The sequence below is a fragment of the Myotis nattereri genome (assembly GCF_964212035.1).
Source record: "Myotis nattereri genome assembly, chromosome: 7".
NCBI classification, from domain to species: domain Eukaryota; kingdom Metazoa; phylum Chordata; class Mammalia; order Chiroptera; family Vespertilionidae; genus Myotis; species Myotis nattereri.
Window position 1 is genome coordinate 73543734 of NC_138082.1, and position 8765 is coordinate 73552498.

General features: G+C 40.8%; 1 protein-coding gene across 1 annotated transcript in view; it reads right to left on the reverse strand.

Annotated features, from left to right (window-relative positions):
• SPOPL (speckle type BTB/POZ protein like) overlaps window positions 1-8040 on the reverse strand; it is a 60017-nt gene extending 51977 nt beyond the window's left edge. The window contains exon 1 of the mRNA XM_081095928.1: window positions 5989-8040. The gene's annotated coding sequence lies outside the window, so the exon portion shown is untranslated. The remainder of the gene's footprint in view (window positions 1-5988) is intronic.
• Window positions 8041-8765: the final 725 nt, after the last annotated feature.

An 8765-nucleotide genomic window follows, 5' to 3' on the forward strand; every position in this document is an offset into this window, starting at 1 on the left:
TGGGAGCTTCAGTCCTCAGCCCCTCACCCAGATTGGCCAGGCACCCCAGTGGGGACCTCCACCCTGAAGGGTGTGTGGCCAGCTGCAAACAGCCATCATCCCCTGACCCAGGCTGGCCAGGCACCCCAGTGGGGACCCCCACCCTGATCCAGGACACCCTTCAGAGCAAAACAGCCAGACCCACCCATGCACCAGGCCTCTATCCTATATAGTAAAAGGGTACTATGCCTCCCAGCACTGGGATCAGCGGAGCCACGAGGCCTCCCAGCACTGGGATCAGCGGAGCCACGAGGCCTCCCGGCACCGGGATCAGCGTGACAGGGGGCAGCGCCCAAACTCCCTGATCGCCCTGCGGCTCTGTGTGTGACAGGGGGCGGGCCACAACCTCCCTATCCACCCTGCTCTGTTCGTGACAGGGGAAGGCGCCCCAACCTCCTGATCAGCCCTGCTCTGTGCCTGATACGGTGGAGCTCCCCAAGCCCCTGATCGCCCTGCGGCTCTGTGTGTGACAGGGTGCAGTGCCCCAACCCCCTGATCGGCCCTGCTCTATGTGTGACAGGGTGCGCCCCCCCCCCCCACACACACACACACACAGGCCCTGCTCTGTGTGTGACACGGTAGAGCCATAACCTCCCCATCGGCCCTGCCCTGAGTGTGAGAGTGGCGGCGCTCCAACCCTCTGATCGGCCCTGCTCTGTGGGTGATAGAGGGCAGCGCCCCAACCCCCTGATTGGCCCTGCTCTGTGCGTGACAGGGGGTGGCGCCGCAACCTCCCCATCGACCCTGCCTTCAGTGTGACAGGGGGCGGTGCCCCAACCCCCCAATCAGCCCTGCTCTGAGCTCAACCAGGGCTGCACCTAGGGATTGGGCCTGCCCTCTGCCACCCGGGAGCAGGCCTAAGCCAGCAGTGCGTTATCTCCCAAGGGGTCCCAGTCTGCGAGAGGGCACAGGCCAGGCTGAGGGACCCCCCGTTCCCCCCGAGTGCACAAATTTTTGTGCACCGGGCCTCTAGTATACATATAAAACCATTAAAATAAACAAAAACTGCCTCAGTATTACTTTTCTTCCATATACTTCACAATGGAGAAGTGGCATGTTTTAACTAAAATTAAAACATGTTTCTTTAATATTGAAACCCTTTAAAATATTTCTGAATGAATTCTTTATGAAGTTGACAGGAATCATAAGTATATTGCAGTTATTTTTAAGACATTCATCACAGCACATCAATATTCTGACTAAATATGTCACAACAGAGAAGAAAGAAAAGCAGGTTTCAGCTGAACCTTCCTAAGTATTTTTTATGAAAATAGAAATGCAATGTAGATATCAAAATTGTCAAGACTGCAATCTTACATTAGTTTTCAAAGACAAATGAAATACTTTAATATTAATTTTGTGCACAAAATATCAATTAATGATTTGATAAGGCCCTTTTCCCCTCCACTTTAAGCACATCATCTGCTGATATATCTTAGATCAGACATAGCATTACTGTTTTTCATTAACCAACATTTAGATAAAGCACTAAACTATGTGGAAAACAACACTCTAACTGTAAATATAACTCATTCAGGTCTTAGACCAGCTTGAGATAGACACTGTTGTCATTTCCATTTTACAGATGAGTACATTGAGGTAGAAATGCTAAGTAACTTGCCTAAAGTAACAAAACTAAAGCTTTAAATAGTAGACGAAATAAATAAATAAATAAATAAATAAATAAATAAATAAATGGTAGACGGGTACACACGCTTAGCCTCTATGCTATGCTGTCTGGAGAGCTCTGAAATAAAGCAGAACAAAATTTATTCTGACTTGATGTTGGGAGGTTAGCTATTTTGATGACCTTGGGTGATAACCATAAAACGATGTAGCACTAATGCTACATTTCATTAATTCTAAGAAACCCATTTTATGTTCCATATTTTAACATTTCTGAAATTGATGGCATTTTACAATTGTAATTGATAGTGCCCTCTCTCTTTGGGGTACATAAAATAATGGAGCATATGGTAACTAGTGACAAGTACCATTGAAAATTTATATTATCTACAACTCATGGGTTAGTAATAAGAAGTAAATGAAATAAAATAAAACTAAGGTACTTGATACTGTCTGGTATAAGTGCCTAAAAAAGGGTAGTTCATCCCTACCAAAATGACCTATGAGGAAATTCTATTAAAGCAATTTTTACACTAGAGTAAGTTGTTACTCAGGTCCATGTTTAAATAATCCTGGTTATATTCTGATAGGAAAAAAAATACTGGTTTCATTACACAATTTGATGAAGAAAAAAATTTTTTATAAAGGACTTGGGACTTGGGACAAGGCAGATAGATGAAAGGACAATGGAAATAAAACACCAAAAAAAAAAAAAAATAAGCAACAGTGAAGCATAGATCAAGATACCCCAAAATACCACTTGATTCAAGCCAGTTCTCAAATGCGATTGATAAAATATTTACATGAAAGAATGTTTTCAAAAATACACTTGGAATACAATCAGAAATGACCAAATCTGTTTAGTGAGTGCCTATATCCCTCCTGTGCTTCTCTAGCAAAACTAGACATAATTGAACTGCCATGTCAAATAACTGGTTAATAAAGGTTCAAACCGATCCTAAGAGTTACCAACAAATAAGAAATTTAACTAAATAAAATCCAATTTAGCCCGGCCAGTGTTGCTCAGTGGTTGAGTGTCGATCTATGAATCAAGAGGTCATAGTTCGATTCCCAGTTAGGGAACATACCTGGGTTATGGGCTCGATCCCCCCAGCTGATCAATGATTCTCTCTCATCATTGATATTTCTCTCTCCCTCTTCCTTCCTCTCAATAAAAAATTTTAAAAATAAAATTAAATTTATTTGCATATTTGATAGGTTTTTGTATTATCTGCCTTGATAATTTCAGGATGAATTTATACTAAATTTTGTGTTTGATTTTGTTTTTGTATTATAGGATGAAAACTATTTACTTTTAGGGGAATTTCCCACCGCAAAACACCAGAAATTGTATCCAAATTACAATAAAAAAAAAAAATGCCTTGAGACAACTGCACTCTTTACCTTAAAAATCAATTATTCGAGTGGCAAACACAATACAGGAAAGGAGGAACACAAGTATATTTTACACAAGAAAAAACTTAAATTTATCTCAGAAACCATACCCAGATCTAGCTGGTTTGTCTTAGCGACAGAGTGTCGGCCTGCGGACTAAAGAGTCCCAGGTTCAATTCTGGTCAAGAGCACATGCCCAGGTTGTGCACTCGATCCCCAGTAGGGGGCGCGCAGGAGGCAGCCAATCAATGATTCTCATCATTGATGTTTCTCTCTCCCTTCTCCCTTCCTCTCTGAAATCAATAAAAATGTATTTAAAAAAAAGAAACCACACCCAAACAGAAAACAATTTTTTCTTAGTTAAGACATCTCAAATATTTAAAAAGCACCATCTAGTTGGTTTGACTAAAACCTCTGAAATCTTTCATTAACTAATACACAAGTGAAACCCTTCTTTTTTCATTTTGAATTGTTATTTCCAATTATTTTTACTCCTATATCTAATAAAGGGTGAAAGCAAATATGAAAACTCCAAAGAAGTTTGTGCATGTCTGTGTGGAGTATCTTCTAAGCACATTCATATTGCACAGATGAATTATAGTATTCCCAACATACTTTTGCTTCAGATATATAAACAACCTATCCCAACCATACTTGAAGGTAATGCAATTTTATATTTGTAAACAAATTTTTAAATCTGTCTTTACCTACGTAAAGTTCTGTTTCACAACACAATTCAGAATATAATGCTAATAATTACTCTGGAAAAGGGAGCCTGTTTTTAAAAACCATAATCTTATATAATAAGAGCCTAATATGCAAATTATCCCCTTGGAGGTCTACCACTCGCTATGATGTGTGCTGACCACAAGGGGGTAGTGCAGAACATGGTGGGCACCAGTGACACAGTGCTGGCAGCGGGCGGCAATGGAGGCCCCAATGAGATTGGGACCACAGTGAGCCGGTGGCGCCAGGCCAATGCAGGTGCAAGTGGGGCCCAATTGCCCCACCGATAGCCCTGCAGATGGCAACCAGCATCCATTACAGAGAACAGGCAAATAGCAGTATTAAAATAAGAGGCCCGATACACAAAAATTTGTGCAAGAGTAGGCCTTCCTTCCCCCGGCTGCCGGCACCAGCTTCCCTCCAGCACCCAGGGCCAGGCTGGCTTCCCTCAGGCCACCTGCAGACACCTGGGACCTGGGCTGGCTTCCCGCCGGCCCTGGCTTCGTCAGGAAGGACGTCTGAAATGACATCCAGAATGATGTCCAGTCTAATTAGCATATTACCCTTTTATTATTATAGATTTCTTCTAATTATTTTCCTTTCAATGTACACAAATCTGTGCACTGGGCCACTAGTAATATACAAAAAGCATAGAGTTCTTACAGAAGAATTTAGTTATAATTAAAAAACTAAAAACCAGGAAGAAGGCAAGAGTAAAAAAAATATTAAAGCCAGTAAGAACTAATAAAAATAAATTTTGAAAGTTATAATTTTCTTGGTATAAAATTTAAAGAAGACTGCCTTAGCAGATGTTTCTACAATAACACAAAAATGGTATATCCGAAGTTTTGATATAACCTACCCCCTTTTATTTTAAAGCGGATGTCTCCTAGCACCTTTACTTACTGTGTTTTCAAAATCCATTCTACTATCATTTTCCCTAACACACTATTTTTATGAGACTTTGATCTTGCCAATTAAGGTTTTGCCAATTATAGTTTTCTTCAGGAAGTAATCCCTACAGATGAACTGTTTTCTACTATGGTGGAAAAGATAATTCTAAGGATGTTGAGATGTTGCGACAACTAACTAAAATAGCATTTAAGGTATCAACGGACTATTATGATACTACTAAGCCTCTAAGCACCATCACTGGCCATATATCTGAGGTTTAGCAGTCAACTCTTGCCAAGGCCCTCATTTAACTCTCTAAATTGGAGAAAAAGTTATATGCATAAGATTTCTCCCATTTAAAAAAAAATCACTGAAGCATAACTGAAATACTATTTAAGTAATATTATTGGTTACTCAATAATTTTATAAGTATAGGTGTAATATATGAAACATAAAGCTAACCAGCAAAAATAAAACACCACCCTAGATAACAAATACCACAACAAAGGCAATCTTTAATTTTTGAAGATATTCAAAAGATATCTCCATGTTGGGTGACTACGAGTGGTGATAATATTAATTAAAACAGGAAAGAGGTACAAGTTCAAGAGAAAAACTTTTGAATGGCATGGCCAACCTCACTAATATACCATCCCTATGCTATAGCCACAATTCCTTACATTTGCATGCTTTCAAAATACCTAGAATATAATTTCTTTAAACTCTTCTACCACTGCACTGCTGCCTCCACCTCTCTATTTGTCCTTTGGAAACACTTTGCGGAAGTGTCATTTTTCTTAGAAAACCTTCCCTAATGCACCTTTTCGCTGTGCTTCCAAGGCAACCTGAGTAAACTGCTATGACAACTCTGATCACACTATAATAACAATATTTAATTGTTCATTGTTCCCGTCTCTGAGGTCTAATGACATTCCTAAAAGTCTAGTATTCAATGCCTGATAAATAGTACTTAAAATATATATTCTGTTTGAATATGTCTTGAATGAGTTGAGATGCATATAAGACTATCCAGATGTTGATAAATAAAAATATGAGTCTGAGCTCAGGAAGGAAGATACAGATGATGCTATAGATTTCAGTGAATTCTAAATTTAGGACTGTTACTTTAGCAGATTAAAACAAAATTCAGGGAGAAACCAAGATGGCGGCATAGGTTAACACCGGAGATTGCTGCCTCGAACAACCACTTCAGAGATATAACTAAAGAACAGAACGGACATCATCCAGAACCACAGGAAGGCTGGCTGAGTGGAAATTCTACAACTAGGAGGAAAGAGAATATCATACCCAGACTCAGAGGAGGCGCAGTGCTGAAGTGAAATACTCAGGTGTGGAGTGCACGCCTAGCGGGCTGACGGCAGAGGGCGCGGTTGTTGTTTTCAATCCGGAGGGAGTTTCAGACTCTGAGCTCCAGATCCGGGCGAGTCTCTGGGGACCCAGGCTCAAACGGGAGAAGCAGGACTGTCTGGCTTCGGTCAGAACTCGAAGGCAGCTTTCTCTCCGAGGTTTGCAGGTTTGCAGCGGTTGCTGGGACTCTGAGAGGCAGAGCCCCTAGGGACGGAACTGAGAGCAGCCATAACTGCTTGCTCCGCCCGCCGTGTAGATCCCTGGGGACCCGCCCCGCCCAAGCCCTGTGCAGAGCCATTTGCCGGACAGCCTCAGGCAAAGGCTAGATTAGCACCGCCCTAGAGATCCAGCACAGAAGCTCTCCCACTGCAGACACAGCTGACTCTCATAGCCAGTTAGCCTGGACGTCAAATCACCCCTGGTATTACTGACAACAATCAAGGCTTAACTACAAGACTGCGCACAAAGACCACTAGGGGGTGCACCAAGAAAAGATATAAAAATGCCGAGACAAACAGGACGCAAATGTCAGAAATGGAAGATATAGAGCTCAAAACCACACTTTTAAGGTCTCTCAAGAACTGTCTAGAAGCTGCCGATAAACTTAGTAAGGCCCTCGAAAAGACTGGTGAGACCGCTGATAAATGTAGTGAGATCCTCAAGAAATCTAATGAGACCCTCGATCTTGTGATAAAGAACCAACTAGAAATTAAGCATACACTGACTGAAATAAAGAATATTATACAGACACCCAACAGCAGACCAGAGGAGCGCAAGAATCAAGTCAAAGATTCGAAATGTGAAGAAGCAAAAAACACCCAACTGGAAAAGCAAAATGAAAAAAGAATCCGAAAATACGAAGATAGTGTAAGGAGCCTCTGGGACAGCTTCAAGCGTACCAACATCAGAATTATAGGGGTGCCAGAAGATGAGAGAGACCAAGATATTGAAAACCTATTTGAAGAAATAATGACAGAAAACATCCCCCACCTGGTGAAAGAAATAGACTTACAGGTCCAGGAAGCGACCAAACAAAAGGAATCCAAAGAGGACCACACCAAGACACATCATAATTAAAATGCCAAGAGCAAAAGACAAAGAGAGAATCTTAAAAGCAGCAAGAGAAAGAAACTCAGTTACCTACAAGGGAATACCCATACAACTGTCAGCTGATTTCTCAACATAAACTTTGCAGGCCAGAAGGGAATGGCAAGAAATATTCAAAGTGATGAATACCAAGAACTTACAACCAAGATTACTTTAACCAGCAAAGCTATCATTCAGAATTGAAGGTCAGATAAAGAGCTTCACAGATAATAAAAAGCTAAAGGAGTTCATCACCACCAAACCAGTATTATATGAAATGCTGAAAGGTATCCTTTAAGAAGAGGAAGAAGAAGAAAAAGGTAAAGATACAAATTATGAACAACAAATATGCATCTATCAACAAGTGAATCTAAGAATCAAGTGAATAAATAATCTGGTGATCATAATAGAATCAGGGACATAGAAAGGGAGTGGACTGACTATTCTTGGAGGGGGGGGGGGGAGGGGTGTGGGAGATGCGGAAAGAGACTGGACAAAAATCGTGCACCTATGGAAGAGGACAGTGGGTGGGGAGTGAGGGCGGAGGGTGGGGTGGGAACTGGGAGGAGGGGAGTTATGGGGGGAAAAAAGAGGAACAAATGTAATAATCTGAACAATAAAGATTTAATTTAAAAAAAATAAAAAAATAAAACAAAATTCATCACCAAATAGTTTACAGATGGACTGACTACTAAGAAATACATAACTTTGTTCATGTTGCTAAATACCATGTGTACTTTTTAGTTCCCAACTTAATTGATTTCTCAGTTTCATTCAACATGGTTGATTAGCCATTCCCTCCTTTTTTCAAACAGTCTATTGCCTTGGCCTTACTGATGCCAAGGAAAATTTCCCCCACCTCTGGCTACACCTTCTCAGTCTCCTTTGCTCCATTTACTTTCCCCCATGTTTAAATATTGAAGATTCATAGAGGACTATTTCCCTTTATCTTCTCTCTAAATACTTTCCCCTTAGGCAATCACATTCCCCCCTTCCCTCAACTATAACATCAATTATAAGCTATATTGACTATTCCCAACTGCATTATGATCAATACCCACTCCTTCCCAGAAACTAACAAACAAAAAACTGGTATTTTCCCAATATTCCCTGTTCGGTACAAGAACCACTAAGCCAGAAATCAGTCTTCTCCTCTCCCTAGACCCCCAAATCTAATCCATCATCAAATCCTATCAATTTTACTTTGCAAATATTTGTCAAATTTAGCTACTTTATCTCTATCACCACTATCCTGGACCAAGATTCCATCATCTCTTGCCTAAACTGCTATAAAGCCAAACTCAATTCTACTCAAAGTGGTCTGTGGCCCAACACTGTTTCACGAACTATTATTACAAGGTAAAAACTAAGAGGGAGCATTCAGAAATTTTTATAGTAATTTGACACTGCCACAACATTCATTTTATTGTTACTAAAGTACCAGTACGTATTAGAAACCAAAACACAACAAAACAGGTCCTTAACCAGATAATTTTGAGTAGCACTGGCCTAACTGGTCTTGGTTTTTACAGCTGTCTCTCTCCAATCTGTCCCCCACAGAGGAGCCAAGTGTTTTTAAAACGAAAATCTAAATAACTTACTCAGCTGTTTAACATTCTCCAGTGCTTCCC